General features: G+C 50.4%; 2 protein-coding genes across 2 annotated transcripts in view; one reads left to right on the top strand and one right to left on the bottom strand.

The window, feature by feature from the left end:
* LOC137537252 (uncharacterized) overlaps positions 1 to 22,344 on the bottom strand; it is a 1,269,057-nt gene that overhangs the window by 765,123 nt on the left and 481,590 nt on the right. The gene's annotated exons all lie outside the window — the stretch shown is intronic.
* LOC137535879 (uncharacterized) overlaps positions 1 to 22,344 on the top strand; it is a 143,518-nt gene that overhangs the window by 56,462 nt on the left and 64,712 nt on the right. The window lies entirely within an intron of this gene.

The raw sequence follows: 22,344 nt of genomic DNA, 5'->3' as shown, positions 1-22,344 counted from the left end.
CCCTCGTGACTCATCAGGAGCATGGGGATTGGACGCTATTCCATGGTATTTAAATAAGCCAGTTTCCTATTGGGCGTCGATCTCTAGGGCTGTGATTGGCTCCCTCCCGCTTGCCTCACTCGCGGTCCGCCTCTAAGAATACAAATAATAATGTATCTGAACGGGCTTTCCTCTGTTTATATAGTCACGACGGATGGGAGACTTAGGATGTAAATAGTGGATGGCCTATTGGCCAATAGGAAATTGAATTGAAGATGACGTTGGGTAGGCTGGGAGTAGAAGACGGTGATGTAGGTTATGTGCTCATGTAGGTAGGTAGGTGCACTGAACAACAGGTAGGTATATGTAATGATGGGTATTACAAATGTGCACCTGTCACACACATGTACCGTGAACAAGTACAGTGACTGGTGCTATTAAATATCACACTGCGTGCGCTCACGTAGGTAGGTGGGTGCCCTGAACAACAGGTAGGTATATGCAGTGCTGCTGGGTATTACAAATGTGCACCTGCCACACACACACACGTACCGTGAACAGGTGCAATGACTGGTGGTATTAACAATGCGTGCACTCACGTAGGTAGGTAGGTAGGTAGGTAGGTAGGTGCACTGAACAGTGAACAGGTGCAGTGATTGGGATTACAAATGTGCAGCTGCCTGTCACACACACAGGTACTAGTCACTGAATGTGCTGGGCCTGGCAGTGGCACAGTAGGAATTACCACCAAGGGGCCAAAGGCCAGCTGCGACTGACTGACAGGGCTGTATATGCAAGTGGGCCACACACACACAAAAAAATAGATCACAAGAACAAGATTATCTCTCAAAAGAGCTGTTGTGGGGTGTTTTTTTAGCAATAAGAATCAGCAAGGAGAAAGCTAAGAAGCCTTCAACAGCCTAACTAAGCTTTCCCTATGAGAGTCTGACTGCAGCAGCAGCACCTGTCCCTTCACTAATTACTGCAGGCACACGAGTGAATGAAAAGCCTGATGCTGCCTGCCTATTATAAGGGGGGGAGTGGCTCCAGGAAGGAGTGTAGGCCGATTGGCTACAATGTGCCTGTTGACTGTGATGTAGAGGGTCAAAGTTGACCCTAATGATACACTATGGGGGCGAATCGAACTTCTGGAAAAGTTGCCGGTTCTCCGTGATCGCGAACCCCGGAAGTTCGCCGTGAACCGTTCGGGCCATCTCTAATTATCAGACACAACTGGTCTCCCCAGGAGGGGGTGTCTGACCCTTTATGCACTTTAGGAAGTGCATAGAAAGTATCTGCTACTGGAGTTTCAAGAGATTTTTTTTAGGGGGGAAATCAGTTTTATAAATTGCGCCTCTCCCACAGCTTTCTGTTATAATGCATTCCAAGGCACTCTGGCATCTCACAGTGGGCTCTGTGTACTGACCTCATACTGTGCCCCATTGTCCAGAAGGATCAGAGACATCTTCCTATATCCCTCTCTATCCATAATGGCCACATACAGTGGGTTGCAAAAGTATTCGGCCCCCTTAAAGTTTTCCACATTTTGTCACATTACTGCCACAAACATGCATCAATTTTATTGGAATTCCACATGAAAGACCAATACAAAGTGGTGTACACGTGAGAAGTGGAACGAAAATTATACATGATTCCAAACATTTTTTACAAATAAATAACTGCAAAGTGGTGTGTGCATAATTATTCGGCCCCCTGAGTCAGTACTTTGTAGAACCACCTTTTGCTGCAATTACAGCTGCCAGTCTTTTAGGGTATGTCTCTACCAGCTTTGCACATCTAGAGACTGAAATCCTTGCCCATTCTTCTTTACAAAACAGCTCCAGCTCAGTCAGATTAGATGGACAGTGTTTGTGAACACCAGTTTTCAGATCTTGCCACAGATTCTCGATTGGATTTAGATCTGGACTTTGACTGGGCCATTCTAACACATGGATATCTTTTGTTTTAAACCATTCCATTGTTGCCCTGGCTTTATGTTTAGGGTCATTGTCCTGCTGGAAGGTGAACCTCCGCCCCAGTCTCAAGTCTTTTGCAGACTCCAAGAGGTTTTCTTCCAAGATTGCCCTGTATTTGGATCCATCCATCTTCCCATCAACTCTGACCAGCTTCCCTGTCCCTGCTGAAGAGAAGCACCTCCAGAGCATGATGCTGCCTCCACCATATTTGACAGTGAGGATGGTGTGTTCAGAGTGATGTGCAGTGTTAGTTTTCTGCCACACATAGCGTTTTGCATTTTGGCCAAAAAGTTCTGTTTTGGTCTCATCTGACCAGAGCATCTTCTTCCACATGGTTGCTGTGTCCCCCACATGGCTTGTGGCAAACTGCAAACGGGACTTCTTATGCTTTTCTGTTAACAATAGCTTTTGTCTTGCCACTCTTCCATAAAGGCCAACTTTGTGCAGTGCATGACTAATAGTTGTCCTATGGACAGATTCCCCTACCTGAGCTGTAGATCTCTGCTGTTCGTCCAGAGTCACCATGGGCCTCTTGACTGCATTTCTGATCAGCGCTCTCCTTGTTTGGCCTGTGAGTGTCACGTACCTGGAGACACGGCCGGCCTTTGACCTGAGCGACCAGAGCGGTCGGTGTTATTTTATGCTGCGGACGGCTGTGGGCTTCGGCTGCATGCATTGGGTCTTGCTCCGCCACCTGGTGCCGCCGGGGGTGATGGGAGCGAAGACCAGGAACTGCTGCGGCGCTGCCTCTTGGAGTCAGTGCGAGACTCCGCCCAGCCCCACGATAGGATGGATGGAGCCCTGAAGCGCGCAGCAAGTGTGCCAGCCATCCTGTGTGACTGAGATAGTGACATGAGTCCTGGCCATCCTGCTCCCAGAATCCATCTCAGCTGGCACCAAGTAAGGCTCCCCATCCCCAACCTACCTATGCTGAGGGGAGGGGGATATCTGCTGCCTACCTAAATACACTAAAGGGGATCTGCAACTAGTAGCATAAGCCTATACACTAAGGGGGGATCTGCCTATATATACGCTAAAGGGAGGATCTGCCTACATATACAGGGCTAGCAGCCTATATACACTAAGGGGGGATCTGCCTATAATAGGCAGATCCCCCTTAGTGTATATAGGCTGCTAGTCTTTTATATGTATCTGATTCCAAGAAGAAAGCAAAGAGCATGCACCTTCCGTCTAAATAGTGTTGTTTAATGGCAGTGAAGACAACCTTAAAATTCTTGCAGGCATTTCATATCAATACAGTGTTGCATAAAATATGCTTGTCAGACATCTCTTACGTGACCGGCAAGGAAACCTTCGGTGGCTGGTGCTGGAGGTGGGTGCCCGGCTAAGAGTGGGGAGGCGACGGCCGTTTCGCGTCTATGCGACGCTTGGTCACGCGTTCCACTGTGAACAGAGGAAGCAACTGTCCCGGCCTATAGCGGGAAGAAAATCCCGCCCCTTCCGGTGACGTCACTTCCTGGTGACGATGTGTGGAGCGCAAATGCTCAGGTGGCACGCAGTATGGCGGAAGTAATCCGTGTATTAGGCCAACAAGATTCTTACAAAGAGGATATGATAGGGAACTTTTGGAGAGATCTAAGTACAGAGCCAAAAGACAGGAGAGACAAATGTTATTAACTCCTAAAAGTAAGGAAAAAGAGGATAAGAATAGGACCACGTTTACGTTTGAATTTTCTCCTATGGCAGATCAGATAAGAAAGACTATTTATGCCAATTGGTCCATGATCACTAACGATTCCGATCTGGATGTCATTTCTAAAACCCCCCCAAGGGTAGCGTTTAGGAGAACACCTACGTTAGGTAACTTATTAACCAGTAGCGAGTTTGTTACACCTAAAACTAAAGATTGGTTAAGTTCCTCTCTCCCAGTGGGGAATTTTAAGTGTGGTCATTGCCACCTGTGTGGCAATATTAATCCCAGTAAATGCATCCGTTTAGGTAGAGAAAGGTTTAGGGTGAAGGAATTTTTTACGTGTCAAACGAGTTTCGTTGTTTATGCCATGTTATGTCCTTGTGAGTTTTTTTATATAGGCCAAACCACCCGGCCAATGAAAACAAGAATAGGCGAGCACATCGCCTCCATTAAGTCTGGGAAAGGTTGTACCCGCTTCATTACCCATATGAGGGAAACCCATGGTGGGGATGGTTCAGTGATTCGCTTTGCTGGTATAGAGAAACAAGAGAACCCCCGAAGAGGTGGGGATAGAGAAAAACTACTATTGAGGAGAGAAACCAAAATTATTTTAAAAACAGAAGCGATGGGTCCTTTAGGCCTTAATGATAGAATTGAGTTATCCTGTATGTTAGATCCTTAAGGGACAGTAATATATATAATACTCTGAACCTTTCCTTCCCTTCTACTAATTGTATCTAGATGTTTGTATCCAATTGCACTGTATATATTGTAAATTCTGGATTTTTCTGGTCGGGGGCTGATGGGTGAGATGTGGGTGCCTTCAGGGACTCATTATAGGTTAGGGATCCTTAGACAGGTTGATCATTTTCCTGGAGGTACATGTTATGGCCCTTGACTTATTGGCTATGGGACAATTGATTGCCTTTCACTGTATTCCTAATATAGGAATTTAGAATGTATATGCTAAGGTTTTAACAAGTGGCCATAATATATGACGTGGGGTTACCCTGTTAGTGTGTATAGACTGGGTATTTATAAATTATACCCCATGGTATCTATCCACCTCCTCCCCCTTTCCCTATAGACCTGACCCCAACTATCCAGATGCCCTTTGGCCTGTCCATTGTTTGTCCACTAGCAGTTTGACCAAGTAGCTCTTTTTCCCAGCAAACTGTTTTTAACCTGCACTGTCACTTTAAAAACACAGTTTGCACAGTGTGTTAAGCGCATGAGCTCTGTTGGCTTGCAGTTTTGTGCCATACATCGATGCTGCCTTGTACACTGCGTGGTGCCACGTATATGACGCAGCTTTAAATAATAAATTTTCTGTGTCTGTAAATTTTTGCATCTGCAGCGGCAGCATGGTGTGGGTTCTATTTACAATTTTGTTAATTTCAATTAGTTCCCCGTTCGTTGGCCTAATACACGGATTACTTCCGCCATACTGCGTGCCACCTGAGCATTTGCGCTCCACACATCGTCACCAGGAAGTGACGTCACCGGAAGGGGCGGGATTTTCTTCCCGCTATAGGCCGGGACAGTTGCTTCCTCTGTTCACAGTGGAACGCGTGACCAAGCGTCGCATAGACGCAAAACGGCCGTCGCCTCCCCACTCTTAGCCGGGCACCCACCTCCAGCACCAGCCACCGAAAGTTTCTTTGCCGGTCACGTAAGAGATGTCTGACAAGCATATTTTATGCAACACTGTATTGATATGAAATGCCTGCAAGAATTTTAAGGTTGTCTTCACTGCCATTAAACAACACTATTTAGACGGAAGGTGCATGCTCTTTGCTTTCTTCTTGGAATCAGATATTGATGTGAGTTTCTTCTTTGATGAGCTGTGCACACGTCTGAGTGGCAGAATTGGGCGACCTAACAGCAAGCATATAACTGAGGACGCTGGAAAGATTGTTTTGCTATGTGATTATACTTTATTGCTCTTTGAGGTTTCCAATTGATGGGATGTGCCATACACACACCTTTTTCTCCCTTTTGAAGTGAGTCTTTTATATGTAGGCAGATCCCCCCTTTAGTGTATATATAGGCAGATCCCCCTTAGTGTATATATAGGCAGATCCCCCCTTAGTGTACATAGGCTACTAGTCTTGTATATGTAGGCAGATCCCCCCTTTAGTGTATATAGCCAGCGTATATATATTAAAGGGGGGATCTGCCTACATATACAAGTCTAGTAGCCTATATACACTAAGGAGGAATCTCCCTATATATACTAAAGGGGAGATTGCTCCTTTGAGAGACTCCCTGGACTTATTTTTCCTTTTGGGGGTCCTTGGATTGCATCCTTCTCTGTGGTGGTCCCAGGAGTGATCTTTTGAGGGAGTCCCTGGACCTCTTACCTGGAGTAGGGGTCCTGGTGGGGCAGCTCCCTCTCTGTGGGGGGTCCCAGCAGTGCTTTTTTGAGGGGAACCTGACAGTACTTTGTTTAGGGGGTCCTGGATTTCTTTCCCCTGGGTGGGGGTTCTTGGACTGCCTGCCCCCCCTGTGGTGGTCCCAGAAGTGCTCCTTTGAGGGGGTTTTGAGAGTGCTCTGTTGAGGGGGTCCCTCAATTTATCTTTCCCCTGGGTGGGGGTCCTTGTACTGCAGAACTCTGCTATGTCTGGGGGAGCTTCCTGCTGCTGAACTCTACTGTATTGCCTCTTTGTGGTATGGTATGTAGTGTACAGATGTGTCTCTGCATTGTGGGCTGTGTCTGCTTCTGACAGTCTGAGCAGCACAGCTTTACATGGACTTCATCATTTGCAGCTTTCTAGGGACACATCTGGCTAGAGGTTGTGTAGCTGCAGTCATGGGACAGTGCTGCATTCCATGGGGCTTGACTGACACAGTACTACTTTATTTCTTATTTTTTGTTGTAGTTTTCTTTTTAGTATACTTTGAAGTGTTTGTGTTCCTCAGATTACTGTATGAGTGACCTCCTCTCCCTGCCCATGATCCCAGGATCTGCCTTTCATCACAGAAATGGCATATTACTGCTTTGCATTGGGCCACGTTGAAATCCATGATCTTATTAGTACTGTTATTTTTTTTTTTTATAATTGGCTTTTATTATGTCCTGGAGTTTCCATATTCTATTTGTTCCCAGAGTGCCCCCCTCTCTCTCCTCTGCCTCGAGATCTTATGCCAAGTTCAGCTAAGCCTTGTACATACGTCCAGGGGTGTAGCAATAGGGGGTGCAGAGGTTGTCACTGCATCGGGGCCCTTGGGCCAGTATTAGCTCTTTATTGGTCCTGTGCTCATAATAATCACTTCTATAGATACTTTGAATAGTGGTAATCATTAACAAACTGCTCCCCATCCCCTTCTTGCACCCTAGCAGCCTATATACACTAAGGGGGGATCTGCCTATAATAGGCAGATCCCCCTTAGTGTATATAGGCTGCTAGTCTTTTATATGTAGGCAGATCCCCCCTTTAGTGTATATATAGGCAGATTCCCCCTTAGTGTACATAGTCTGCTAGTCTTGTATATGTAGGCAGATCCCCCCTTTAGTGTATATATAGACAGATTCCCCCTTAGTGTACATAGGCTACTAGTCTTGTATATGTAGGCAGATCCCCCCTTTAGTGTATATATAGGCAGATCCCCCCTTAGTGTACATAGGCTACTAGTCTTGTATATGTAGGCAGATCCCCCCTTTAGTGTATATAGGCAGCGTATATATATTAAAGGGGGGATCTGCCTACATATACAAGTCTAGTAGCCTATATACACTAAGGAGGAATCTCCCTATATATACTAAAGGGGGGATCTGCCTAAGTGGGGGGGAATCTGCCTTCACTGTCTATATACACTAAAGGGCGTATCTGCTGCCTATATATATAGTTAGGTGTGTGTGTGTGTGTGTGTGTGTGTGTGTGTGTGTGCGTGCGTGCGTGCGTGCGTGCGTGCGTGCGTGTGTGTGTGTGTGTGTGTGTGTAGAGGATGAATGGGGGGGGCACCAAAATATGGTTATGCTCAGGGCGCTGTGAAACCTAAGGCCGGCCCTGCCTGGAGATAAGGAGACTAATGTGCTGAGGGCAGCAGCTCCTGCGGCTTATCAACCAAAGGCCCTGAGCTGAAAACAGTAGTGTTGTCCGGATCATGAACGATTCGGATCTTTGATCCGAATCTATTTTATGAGTCGATCATCCGAATCATCAAAATGAGTGATTCGGATCGCAAAAGGGGCGGAGCCAGGAGCGACACGCCCCCTCTAAGCGGGCAGCGGGGTCTTGGAAGCAGAGCGGAGATGGATCGCTCTGTTGGAAGGGAGGCAGCCTTGCAGGGAGACAGGTAGATGAGAGAGAGGGGACATGGGTGCCACTGCCAGATATGTGTAGAGCACACATACTGGCTATAATGTGCTGCTCATTACAGGCTGCCTGTTCCGTAGTGCTGCACAGTGATCACATGGGAAGCTTTTGGCTCAGCACAGCTCAGTAACTTTGCAGACAGTGTGATTGAAAGGCAATATGATCCTCCTGCACTCGGCACTAAACAGCTGCACTTATCTTCTGGGAATGCTTTCTTTCACTGTGCGACCTTTTCTTTCAAAGTGTACAGATGAACATATATGATATAGGTGAAATATATGTAAAGCATATGACTTCAGCATGTGGGTATTACGTGCAAACATTTCTGCTCTCTGCTCGTCCCTCCTCCCATCTCTGTCCACTCCCTGCCCTCTGTCCATCTTCTCCCCTTCTCTGTGTGTCCACCCCCTCCCCTTCTCCTGTCCACAGACCTGTCCTGCTGTTCATTTCACCCCCAATGCTTCCGGTAGTAAAATGATCCGAGATTCGGATCAAAGATCCGGATCTCTTCAATGATCCGATTCGAATCATCCGGATCATTGAAAAGATCCGAACTTCCCATCTCTAGAAAACAGGTAACTCTGGTTAACACGGGGCAGGAGTGCTCGCAGATCCAGTCGTTGTAGCAAGCAGGAACTGGAGACTCCCGCAGGACGGGTCTGGTACTGCAATGACCCGTATGCCAGAGATGATGTTGCCATGCAGGTCCTGTAGCAGACTGACAAAGAAGCAGATCCTTGGACGGTCCGGGGTCGGCAACAGAGCGGGTAGTCAGACAGGCAGGGTTCGGCAACAGAGCGGATTATCAGACAGGCAAGGTTCGGCAGCAGAGCGGGTAGTCATACAGAGCAGGGTTCGGCAACGGAGCGGGTTATCACACAGGCAAGGTTCGGCAGCAGAGCGGGTAGTCGTACAGAGCAGGGTTCGGCAACGGAGCGGGATATCAGACAGGCCAAGGTCAGCATGGAGCAAGGTCAGAGATCAGGCAGATGCTTTTCTGTTAACAATGGCTTTCTTCTTGCCACTCTTCCATAAAGGCCAACTTTGTGCAGTGCACGACTAATAGTTGTCCTATGGACAGATTCCCCCACCTGAGCTGTAGATCTCTGCAGCTCGTCCAGAGTCCCCATGGGCCTCTTGACTGCATTTCTGATCAGCGCTCTCCTTGTTTGACCTGTGAGTTTAGGTGGATGGCCTTGTCTTGGTAGGTTTACAGTTGTGCCATACAGGGGCGTAACTAGGCCCCACTGGGCCCCCCTGCAGAATTTCATTGCAGGGCCCCCCCTCCCTGGGACCCACTCAGGGCCATTTTGTGGGGGCTGGAGGGGTGGCAGCATGAGGGGAAAGCCTTGGCCACAGTCGGCGGGGAGAGGGGAAGTTCCCCCCCTCTCCCTCACCTCGGGGCTCTCCCCTCTGCGCTCCCCTCCAGCTAGTGTGGGCAGTGGGCAGCGGTGGCAAGATACTGTACATACCTTCTTCCTTGCGTTCCACCGCATACTCCTCGCTCTAGCGGCTGACGTCACTTTCTGAAGTGACGTCAGCCACTACAGCGAGGAGTATGCGGTGGAACGCAAGGAAGAAGGTATGTATCTTGCCGCCGCTGCCCACTGCCCACACACTGTAACTAGCTGGAGGGGAGCGCAGAGGGGAGAGCCCCGAGGTGAGGGAGAGGGGGGGAACTTCCCCTCTCCCCGCCGACTGTGGCCAAGGCTTTCCCCTCATGCTGCCACCCCTCCAGCCCCCACAAAACGGCCCTGAGTGGGCCCCAGGGAGGGGGGGCCCCGCAATGAAATTCTGCAGGGGGGCCCAGTGGGGCCTAGTTACGCCCCTGTATGGCACAACTGTAAACCTACCAAGACAAGGCCATACACCTAAACTCCCAGGTCGAACAAGGAGAGCGCTGATCAGAAATGCAGTCAAGAGGCCCATGGGAACTCTAAACGAGCTGCAGAGATCTACAGCTTAGGTGGGGGAATCTGTCCATAGGACAACTATTAGTTGTGCACTGCACAAATTTGGCCTTTATAGAAGAGTGGCAAGAAGAAAGCCATTGTTAACAGAAAAGCATAAGAAGTCCCATTTGCAGTTTGCCACAAGCCATGTGGGGGACACAGCAAACATGTGGAAGAAGGTGCTCTGGTCAGATGAGACCAAAATGGAACTTTTTGTCCAAAATGCAAAATGCTATGTGTAGCAGAAAACTAACACTGCATGTCACTCTGAACACACCATCCCCACTGTTGAATATGGTGGTGGTGGCAGCATCATGCTCTGGGGGTGCTACTCTTTTGCAGGGACAGAGAAGCTGGTCAGAGTTGATGGGAAGATGGATGGAGCCAAATACAGGGCAATCTTGGAAGGAAACCTCTTGGATTCTGCAAAAGACTTGAGACTGGGGTGGAGGTTCACCTTCCAGCAGGACAACGACCCTAAACATAAAGCCAGGGCAACAATGGAGTGGTTTAAAACAAAACATGTCCATGTGTTAGAATTGGCCCAGTCAAAGTCCAGATCTAAATCCAATCGAGAATCTGTGGCAAGATCTGAAAACTGCTGTTCACAAACGCTGTCCATCTAATTTGACTGAGCTGGAGCTGTTTTGCTAAGAAGAATGGGCAAGGATTTCAGTCTCTAGATGTGCAAAGCTGGTAGAGACATACCCTAAAAGACTGGCAGCTGTAAATGCATCAAAAGGTGGTTCTACAAAGTATTGACTCAGGGGGCTGAATTATTACACACACCCCACTTTGCAGTTATTGATTTGTAAAAAATGTTTGGAATCATGTATGATTTTCGTTCCACTTCTCACATGTACACCACTTTGTATTGGTCTTTCACGTTGAATTCCAATAAAATTGATTCATGTTTGTGGTAGTAATATGACAAAATGTGGAAAACTTCAAGGGGGCCAAATACTTTTGCAAACAACTGTAGCTAGCCAGTGAGTCATTGCTGTAGTCAGTGTAGTCAGAGTGTACTGGTGATTAGTGTGTTTAGTGCAGGTTCAGAGTGCTCACTTGTATTCAGCTAGCCAGTCATACACTTCAGCTGATGGAAGAAGCTCAGGACATACTGGGGAATGATATGGCAGAGATTGAGCTCGGGCCAGAATCACAACCCTTATTGGATGATGTTGATGAAGAGGGGTCTGGGGATGTAGGGGCGGAAGAGGCGGCGGGGGAGTCAGAGAAAGAGCTTGATTATTATGATGATGACATTGCGGACTCTCCGTATGTGCAGCCTGAGTCCGGGGAAGAATGGTCGGAGCAGGATGACGAGTCACCTAGGCAAGGATATCGCCATATGTCAGGCAGGGGCAGGTGCAGCAGTGGGCGTGGAGGAAGTAGACAGGACACTGCTTCAGCCGGCACCACCACCATGCAACCCCCAACTAGCACACATTGTTCCGCTGCACCCTCTGCTAGTGGGGCCACAGTAAATTATAGTCACCGGTATGGAACTATTTTGAGGTGCTAAGCCAGGACAAAAAAATATGCGGTCTGTAAGTTATGCAGCAAAAAAATTAAGCTGTGGGAAAAATATGTCCAAGATGGGTACCTCATCCCTCCAGGGCCACTTGAAGAGCCGCCACTGTCATCAGTATGAGGAGTTCAAGAGGAGGCAGGCACTGCAAGCAGGGGATGCTGAGAGCACAAGGCCCACCACCGCAGCAGCATCATCCCTCCCTCAGGGTCGTGAATCCTCCTCCGCCGCAGCAGCAGTACTAGCACGCAAGCGCTCATCCACCTCGGCTACTCCGGACACAGACATTGAGGCTGGCAGCCAGTCGTTTCTCTCCTCTGTCTCCCCTGCATGCCATCGTCGTCAGACCCTGCTGAGCGACACCTTTCAGGGTCTGACCAAGCCTCTGCCTCCAAGCCACAGGTGCATCCACAAACTAAATGGCTTGCTGGCCCGGGCCATGGCATCACAGCTGCTTCCCTACTCCCTGGTGCAGGAGGGGAGCGCCATGCGGACGCTGCTCCAATTTGGGATCCCCGAGATGCAAATCCCCAGTCGCCACTATTTTTCCAGGGACGCCATCCCAGCACTCCACCGGTTTGTGGTGGAAAACGTGGCCCGTTCGATCGACTACTCTGTGGGCAAGTGGGTCCACGTGACCATGGACTCGTGGAGTAGCCGATTTTGGACAGGTCGCTACCTGTCCTTTACGGCCCACTGGGTGACACTGTTGGAAGGGAGGGAAGACAAGAGCGCAGCAGCCCAGTAGCCCAGTTAGTGGTGCCACCACGTGGGATCAGGGGGCATGCAGCAGGCTCCTCTCATCCCACTCCCTCAACACCGGCAAAGCAAGTCCGACTCGGCAGCAGCAGCGCCAAGCCTCGGCACTGCCAAGCGCTGCTAAAATTGGTGACCCTGGGGAAGGAGAAGCTTACGGCTGCCAACGTTCTGGCCGTCCTCAGGAAGCAGGAGCGGAGGTGGCTGACCCCCAGAGGACTGGAAGTGGGGTATGTGGCAGCCGATAATGGGGCCAATCTGGTGGCCGCAGTGCAGCAGGGAAACCTCCAGCACATCCCCTGCTTGGCCCATGTGCTGAATCTTGTGGTGCAGCGCTTCCTGCGCACCTACCAGGGGATGAGCGACCTGCTGCAAAATGCCCGGGAGGTGGTACGATTTTTCCGCCGCTCAGCCACTGCCTCTGCACTCCTGTCCACCTTACAGCGTCAATATGGCAAGCCACACTGCCTGATAATAGATATGCCAACTCGATGGAATTCAACTCTGGCCATGTTGGAGCGGCTGTGTCAGCACAGGCTGGCTGTTAGGGCCTACATGTTAGACCCAAGTGTCCCCAGCTACCAGCAAGTCCCATACCTCCCAACTTTTTGAGATGAGAAACCGGGACACTTAAGCCACGCCCCCGACCACGCCCCCAACCACACCCCTAGTCAAAAATGTATATATATATATATATATATATATATATATATATATATATATATATATATAGAATGGTGGGGAGAAGGGTGAGGGTGCCCAGCTAAAAAGAAGGATCGAGGCGCCAGCCGCGGCTGTGGTGTGCAGGATGCGGGCCAAGCTTGTCCCCCCTCCCTCCGAATGTGCCCCCCAGTGTCCCCCTGTATGGCGAGATACGAGCGCAGCAGAGCGGCAGTCTTACCATTCCTCTTTGCATATGGGCATCTCGTCTTCTCCGCTTCCTGTGACGTCACAGGAAGTAGTTGGAAGACGAGATGCCAGTACGCGACGAAGATGGTAAGACTGCCGCTCTGCTGCGCTCGTATCTCGCCATACAGGGGGACACTGGGGGGCACATTCGGAGGGAGGGGGGACAAGATTGGCCTGCATCCCGCACACCACAGCCGCGGCTGGCGCCTCGATCCTTCTTTTTTCCTCCGCTGGAGAGGAGCTGCTGCCTGCCGGGACACAAGGGGGGCTATCCCGGAACAGCGGGACCCCTCCCCCAACCCGTGACGGTCCCGGCGAAAACGGGACGGTTGGGGCCCCTGAAGTCCCCATCATCAGTGCAAGTCAGTGGACACAGATGCAGCAAGTATGCCTGGTGCTGAATCCCTTCCTGGAGGCAACCAAGATGGTCAGTGTGGAGCGGGCCTCTAGTGTCAGTGGGTGCCCATGGTTTGCCTGCTGGAGCAGGCAATGTGCAATTTAATCGATCATGGGGAGGAAGCCCTGAGGCAACTGGAAAAGGACCAGATGGCAGCACAAGAGGGCTCACAGGTAGTGGAGGAGTTGGAGGTCCCTAACCTGAATGGTGAGGAGGAGGATCAGAGCGCCGCAGGTGTTGTAGGGGGATGGCGGCTTGGGGAGGATGACACGGCACAGGAAGAGGACAGGCCTGACGACGAGGATGATGAAGATCTTGCTACCAAGGCCCACTTGTTTCCCATGGGTGTGCACATGTTGCGCTGCCTTCGCAGGGACCCTTGGGTGATCCAGATGCGTTCAAGGGAGGACATCTGGATCACCTTGATGCTGGACCCACGTCTGAAGGGGAAGCTGGGAGAGTTCATGACACCATCCACCACCAAGCAACACACAAGGGAGTTGCAGGAGGCCCTTGTGCACAGACTAATGGAAGCATTCCCCCAGCCTTCCACCCCCACTGTAACTGCTCTGCCAACCCAGCAACAGGTGCCTGACATCGACACCAGCAGCAGAACAACTACCACCAGCAGCAGCAACTGATGCCCCGGAGATCTGAAGAGTCTAAGCACGAGCCTGTGTGCAGTGCAGCAGCCCAGAGCAGAGGTGCCCGCCACAGCATCCACCACCAACCAGCACCAGCAATGACTGACCAGCATGGTGGCTGACTACATGGGGTCATTCAGCGAACTCAATGACACCGACAGCCCCGTGGACCCCTTGGAGTACTGGGTCAAGAGACTGGACATCTGGAGGGAGCCTGCCCAGTACGCCCTGGAACTCCTGTTCTGCCCTCCTTCCAGTGTCCTCTCCGAGAGATGCTTCAGTGGCAGTGCGGCTGGTGGCGTGGTCACCGAGAAGCGCTCTTGGCTCTCCCACGCCAATGTGGACAAACTCACCTTTCTGAAACTCAACCAGGCTTGGGTGGAAGGTGAGTTCCTGGCCCCTATTGTCTGACACAAGGGGACATGAAGTAGCTGCTGCAATGTGTTAACCATGCCTGCCGATCTAAAGACTACCAGTACTACCAGTGATTTGCCATGATCCTTCTGTGCTGCCGAACTGACCATCCGCTTTGTCCACCTGACTCAGTCGCTACTACACTCTGCGTTCACTCTGCCGGGTCACTGGGCGCATTTAATGTTTGGGGCAGCACTATTACACTGTGGTACTACCAGTGAGTTGCCATGGTCCTTTTGTGCTGCCGCACTGACCGGCCGCTTTGTCCTCCTGACTCAGTTGCTACTAAAGTCTGCGTTCACACTGCCCGGGTCCACTGACAACTCTCCTGTTATGTCATTGCTAATCGCTGCAAAAAGCCCCAACAAATTACAAAAACCTCTCTGGGCCTTTTTGGCGTCAGTCAGCCACTCATCCTCCTCCAGTGGTACCATCACCGCCAAGTGCCATTGGGACTCACCTTCACCTCTGTGATTGCTTAACGTGTATTTCCCTGTTTAAAACCACTTATTACCAATTTAAAGTGATGATTTCACTTTAAAATCCATTTTCTCAAAAAAAAAATCTTTGTGGAATTTTTGTTGTTGAAGGTGTAGCCCCTTATCACCTCGATAATCCATGCAATTTGTGGGATTGTAGTGTGTATGGGGGCTTTGCTATTAACGTTAAAAGAAAATCCGGATCCGGCCGTGATTGCCTCATTCACGACCGACAATCGGCGTCGTGCCGTGGACGCGTATCATAATACGGAACCAATCACGCCGGAGGCAGATTTTTTTGTAACAACGGACGTGGTTGCCAAATTCGTGGATTGAGACATCCGAGCATCACTAAAATTGATCAGCAGGACTGCCAGGCAACTGGTATTGTTTAAAAGGAAACATCCATATCCCTCTCAGTAAAGGTTCCCTTTAAAGGGGAACTGAAGAGAGAGGTATACAGAGGCTGCCATGTTTATTTCATTTCAATCAATACCAGTTGCCTGGCAGCCCTGCTGGTCTATTTCTCTGCAGTAGTATCTGAATAACACCTGAAACAAGCATGCAGCTAGTCTTGTCAGATCTGACTTTAAAGTTTGAAACTCCTGATCTGCTGCATGCTTGTTCAGGGGCTATGGCTAATAGTATTAGAGGCAGAGGATCAGCAGGGCTGCCAGGCAACTGGTATTGCGTAAAAGGAAATAAACATGGCAGCTTCCATATACCTCTCTCTTCAGTTCCCCTTTAATCAACCTCATTGTGTGTTTTCTAGAAGAACCTTGTGGTTTGGCCACTAGTGAGGAATCTGGGGCCGCTGGTCGGAAGTCCTTTGGTTTTCTCCTTGGTTTGCTTTTTTAGGGGGGTCTACTTCTGCCTGCAGCGGACGTCTATAGGTGTTTTTGTCTCCCCCATATTCCTGTGTGTGCTGCAGACAGGAAAAGGTGTTCTGTATAAAGTTTTGCCTCACTGAATTTTTTTCCTTTGCATGCAATTCTGACAACTGACCACTAGATGGCAGCAGATAACGATCTTTAATTATGTTTGTGCTAATGTATTTTGCAGCCTTATGTTCACCACATAATTGTGTTCTGACTATTTCCCAGTGTACAGAGGTATAAATCAGCTCGCTGCCCACACTACATGACTCTACATAGTAAGGGCATATACTGCTATGTATGGATACCTCTTGCCAGTCTACAAAATGGCGACCTCAGTCTCACATAGGCATGTATGATGTCATGATGCCACCGGCCACTGGCTGCCATTACCCAGAAGTCCCTGAGAGTGTGTGTGCTGTACACAGAGCCATGGCAGATGCAGAGGTGCCCAATCATGAGATTCCATTGTTACAGGTAAGCCTGATTCATTTATCACCCGCACCCCAGCACCTTCTAATCCTGATGGGCATTATAGCACACCTGAAGTGACAGCAATATGGGGGCTACAATATTTATTTCCTCTTATAACAACAATAACAATAACAATAATATTTATATAGCGCTTTTCTCCCTGGGGACTCAAAGCGCTGTGACCCTGCATTATGCAGTCTCAAAGGCTAGGGAAAAGAGGTGAGTTTTTAGCCTTTCTTAAAGCTGTCCAGAGAAGGAGCCTCTCGTACTGATTGTGGAAGTGAGTTCCATAGAGTAGGGGCTGCATAGGAAAACGCCCGAGCACCAAATGTTAAGTGTATCCTGGGAATAACCAGCTTCATCTTGTTGGCAGAGCGGAGGGTGCGTGAAGGGGCATAAAGTTCCAATAGATCCGCTATGTATTTGGGTCCCATGTGGTGTAGAGCCTTGAATGTCAGCAGGCAGATCTTAAAATTGATTCTCCATTTTACTGGCAACCAGTGAAGAGTTTGCAGTACTGGGGTGATGTGTGAGCTGCGGGGGGCATTGGCTAGGAGTCTGGCTGCAGCATTCTGTACTAGCTGTAAGGGGCGCAGAACCTTATCTGTAGATCCGATTAACAGGGCGTTGCAGTAGTCTAGGCGGGAGGATACAAATGCGTGAACCAGGGCCGGTAGGTCTTCAGCTGGGATAAGGTGTTTTATTTTCGCTATATTTCTTAGATGGAAGAAGGAAGACTTGACGACAGCTGATACCTGCTGTCTGAGTTTTAGAGTTTTATACAATGCAGATTACCTGGCTGTCCTGCTGATCCCCTGCCTATCATACATTTATCCATAGCCTCTGAACAAGCATGCAGCAGATCAGGTGCTCTGACTGAAGTGTGACTAGATTTGCTGCTTGCTTGTTTCAGGTGTGTGATTCAGACACCACTGCAGCCAAAGAGATCAGCAGGACAGCCAGGCAACTGGCAATATTTAACAGGAAATAAATATTGTAGCCTCCGTATACCTCTCACTTCATGTGTACTTTAAAGGGAACCAGAGACGAACGAGTCCCTATAAAATATACATACCTGGGGCTTCCTCCAGCCCTCTCCGGCCTGATCACTCCCACGGCGTCCTTTTCTTCCTCTCCGTTCGCCCATAATTGGCTCTGGAAAGTCCTCCTGCCCGGAGCCAACTGTGCATGTGCGGTCCGGCCGTGCGCACGCATCCTCTGCATTCATATCGCCTGCACAGTACTCTCCCTCTGCATTCATGTCTCCTGCACAGTACGCTCCCTCTGCATTCATATCGCCTGCACAGTACTCTCCCTCTGCATTCATATCTCCTGCACAGTACTCTCCCTCTGCATTCATATCTCCTGCACAGTACACTCCCTCTGCATTCATATCTCCTGCACAGTACGCTCCCTCTGCATTCATGTCGCCTGCACAGTACTCTCCCTCTGCATACATGTCGCCTGCACAGTACTCTCCCTCTGCATTCATGTCGCCTGCACAGTACGCTCCATCTGCATTCATGTCGCCTGCACAGTACGCATCCTCTGCATTCATATCGCCTGCACAGTACTCTCCCTCTGCATTCATATCTCCTGCACAGTACTCTCCCTCTGCATTCATATCTCCTGCACAGTACGCTCCCTCTGCATTCATATCTCCTGCACAGTACGCTCCCTCTGCATTCATGTCGCCTGCACAGTACTCTCCCTCTGCATACATGTCGCCTGCACAGTACTCTCCCTCTGCATACATGTCGCCTGCACAGTACGCTCCCTCTGCATTCATGTCGCCTGCACAGTACGCACCCTCTGCATTCATGTCGCCTGCACAGTACGCTCCCTCTGCATTCATGTCTCCTGCACAGTACGCTCCCTCTGCATTCATGTCGCCTGCACAGTACGCTCCCTCTGCATTCATGTCGCCTGCACAGTACGCTCCCTCTGCATTCATGTCTCCTGCACAGTACGCACCCTCTGCATTCATGTCGCCTGCACAGTACGCTCCCTCTGCATTCATGTCGCCTGCACAGTACGCTCCCTCTGCATTCATGTCTCCTGCACAGTACGCACCCTCTGCATTCATGTCGCCTGAACAGTACGCTCCCTCTGCATTCATGTCTCCTGCACAGTACGCTCCCTCTGCATTCATGTCGCCTGCACAGTACGCTCCCTCTGCATTCATGTCGCCTGCACAGTACGCTCCCTCTGCATTCATGTTGCCTGCACAGTACGCTCCCTCTGCATTCATGTTGCCTGCACAGTACGCTCCCTCTGCATTCATGTTGCCTGCACAGTACGCTCCCTCTGCATTCATGTCGCCTGCACAGTACGCTCCCTCTGCATTCATGTCGCCTGCACAGTACGCTCCCTCTGCATTCATGTCGCCTGCACAGTACGCTCCCTCTGCATTCATGTCTCCTGCACAGTACGCTTCCTCTGCATTCATGTCGCCTGCACAGTACGCTCCCTCTGCATTCATGTCGCCTGCACAGTACGCTCCCTCTGCATTCATGTCGCCTGCACAGTACGCTCCCTCTGCATTCATGTTGCCTGCACAGTACGCTCCCTCTGCATTCATGTCGCCTGCACAGTACGCTCCCTCTGCATATATATCGCCTGCACAGTACGCTCCCTCTGCATTCATATCGCCTGCACAGTACGCTCCCTCAGCATTCATGTCGCCTGCACAGTACGCTCCCTCTGCATTCATGTCGCCTGCACAGTACGCTCCCTCTGCATTCATGTCGCCTGCACAGTACGCTCCCTCTGCATTCATGTCGCCTGCACAGTACGCTCCCTCTGCATTCATGTCGCCTGCACAGCACGCTCCCTCTGCATTCATGTCTCCTGCACAGCACGCTCCCTCTGCATTCATGTCGCCTGCACAGTACGCTCCCTCTGCATTCATATCGCCTGCTCAGTACGCTCCCTCTGCATTCATGTTGCCTGCACAGTACGCTCCCTCTGCATTCATGTTGCCTGCACAGTACGCTCCCTCTGCATTCATGTCGCCTGCACAGTACGCTCCCTCTGCATTCATGTCGCCTGCACAGTACGCTCCCTCTGCATTCATATCGCCTGCACAGTACGCTCCCTCTGCATTCATATCGCCTGCACAGTACGCACCCTCTGCATTCATGTCTCCTGCACAGTACGCTCCCTCTGCATTCATGTCGCCTGCACAGTACGCTCCCTCTGCATTCATGTCGCCTGCACAGTACGCTCCCTCTGCATTCATGTCGCCTGCACAGTACGCTCCCTCTGCATTCATGTTGCCTGCACAGTACGCTCCCTCTGCATTCATGTTGCCTGCACAGTACGCTCCGCGACGAGAGTGAGACGGGAGTGCGTCTGGCCGGATTGCACATGGGCAGTTGGCCCCGGACCAGAGGACATCCCAGAGCCAATTGTGGGTGAACAGAGAGGAAGAAAAGGACGCTGTGGGAGTGATCAGGCCGGAGGTGTTGGAGGAAGCCCCAGGCAGGGGCGTAATAATAAGGGCTGCAAGCCATGCAGCCACGGGGGAGCCTGGGGCACCTTAGGGGCCCGCTCATGGCCGTTTTGGGGGGCAGGAGGGTTCGCAGAATAAGGGGAAAGCATTGGACATCGGAGGGGAGGCAGTCCCCCCCCCCCCATCTCGGGCTCTCCTCTCAGCGCTCCCCCTCCAGCATCTATCACTAGCAGCAGCGGCGGGCATGAACACATCTACTGCCAGAGGTTCCGCTCTTTAAGTGTCTGACGCTACTTCCTTTAAATAGGCACTTAGAGATCCGACCCCCGCGGTGAATGGAGGTATGTATCGCTGCCCGCCGCTGCTGCCACTGTGATAGATGCTGGAGGAGGAGCACTGAGGGGGGCTGTCCCCCGACCCCGACTATGTCCAATGCTCTCCCCTCATGCTGAGACCCCTCCTGCCCCCCAAAATGTCCCTCAACAGGCCGATCCAAATATTTCCAAGGGGGGAGGTTCTAGTTACGCCCCTGGCCCCAGGTAGGTACAGTATATTTTATAGGGTCTTGTTCGTCTCTGGTTCCCTTTAAGGCCGGTTAGACACTTTAGCTGATGCCCCGCCCCTACCACATTGCAGAAGCACATGTCCCTGCAGCAGACAGGTTATATGCATAGCACCCCCCCCCCTCCCCCTGCATACCCCTCAGTGCCCCTCCCCCAGTGACATACGCCCTGCTGGACAGGAAGGACGTCACCGGGATCCCCGACGCATCCTGTTGCTCTGCCCATGTGCGCCACAACGCCACCGCCAACCTTTGTAAAAAGTCTACATCTCACTCTGACTTACATTACTTCCGTTGCTGCGGAACTCCGGTGGTAACGCGCTGTTTCCCCTGCGTCGGCTCAGCGGTGGATCGGGCACTTCCTGTGTGACACCTAGTGTCCTGGGCCCTATTGCCTTGCTGTTGCGCTATCCTGCGGTTAAACGGTAACACAGCCCACACTTGCAATGCATGTGTGAGAGGGGCCTGAATAGTGTGGATCTCAGTCAGCCCGTCACTCCAGAGCTCCGCCTACAATCTGCACCCCGACACTTCTATCATCTTCTAGGTCCACAGCTAAGCACTCAGCACTCTTCATTTACTGGACTGTTTTGCAGAACTGAAGCAAATTAATATTAAAGAGACTCTGAAATCTCCTAAAAATCCTCATTTTATTACAAAATCCTGTTTAACATGTTAGCCCTACCTAAACCGCCGCATCACCGCTGCTGTAATCTAACTAAATACCCCCAAACTTCCTGGGGGCAGTGCTTCCGTGAGAGGCAGAGCTATAAACCGCAGCTCAGCTTCTCAGCGCGTCTATCAACCCAGATCACCGCCTTCCCCCCCCCGCCCCTCTCAGTCTTCCTTCACTGAGAGGGGCGGGGGAGAGGCGGAGATACGCGGCTGATTGATGCGTAAGGAGGCAGAGCTGCGGCTCATAGCTCTGCCTCCAACAGCAGCAAAATCCACGACCAAGAAAGTGGATTTTGCGGGGGAGATGGAGGGGGGAGTTAGGGGGGATTTAGATACATTTCAGCAGCGGGCATGTGGCGGTTTAGGTAGGGCTAACTTGTTAAACAGGATTTTGTAATAAAAAGAGGATTTTTAAGAGACTTCAGAGTCTCTTTAAATTTCACCGTACCATATATCCAAAAGATTTTGGGGCAAAATTATGTTGAGGAATACCACCAATCTAGCAGTTAAAGGAACACTATCGATTATGATGGTTTTTTTTTTGACTTGAGATGAGAATAGTTTGGGAAGTGCTGCTAAGTTCTGGTGTGTACCTTTGAAAGCTTATCTCTTTGTTCACGGTTATCAAATACATTTCACACTTCACTGATGGCCAATTCCAATGGACCAGTGAACCATGAGAGGAGGGGGGACTCCTTCACACTACATCTGTTAACCCTGTGTGTGAGAAAGCTCTCACTGGTAGCTGCCTGTGTCTCTGACTGAGCTGTCTGCACAGAGAGCAGAGGAAATGCATCTTGTCATTGTGTGTGAAACCTTTTCCTAGAACTCTGCAGTCTGACATGCAAAGAACAGCACTGGCTGTGTAATGAAGCACACATCTTTGCAAATGAATCATGCCAATGTAGCAATATCTACACACAATGAATTACAACTCTCAATCGGAACACGTTGAGAAAATAGCCATGTCTTCCCTGTGTCCCCAGCATTGCCATTATCCTCCAGTATGTAATGTCCCAATCCCAGTAATGCCGTTTCTTTCCCAGTATAGCCATGTCCCCCTGTGTCCCCCAGCATTGCCATTATCCTCCAGTATGTAATGTCCCCCACCCCAGTAATGTCATTTCTCCCCCAGTATAGCCATGCCCACACTCCAGTATTGCTCCCTTCCCCCACCTCCATGCAGAGCAGTAAGAGGAAGGATTACATTGGTTTATAGCTAGTTGTCACAGTGTGCTCCAGTCCTCTGCTCCCATTAGCCTCAGTCTCTGCCTCTCCTCATCCATCTACCACT

The sequence above is a fragment of the Hyperolius riggenbachi genome, chromosome 10 (assembly GCF_040937935.1).
Source record: "Hyperolius riggenbachi isolate aHypRig1 chromosome 10, aHypRig1.pri, whole genome shotgun sequence".
Taxonomy (NCBI): Eukaryota; Metazoa; Chordata; class Amphibia; order Anura; family Hyperoliidae; genus Hyperolius; species Hyperolius riggenbachi.
The sequence above is the reverse complement of the archived record's forward strand: the minus strand, read 5'-3'. Positions and strand labels throughout refer to the sequence as shown.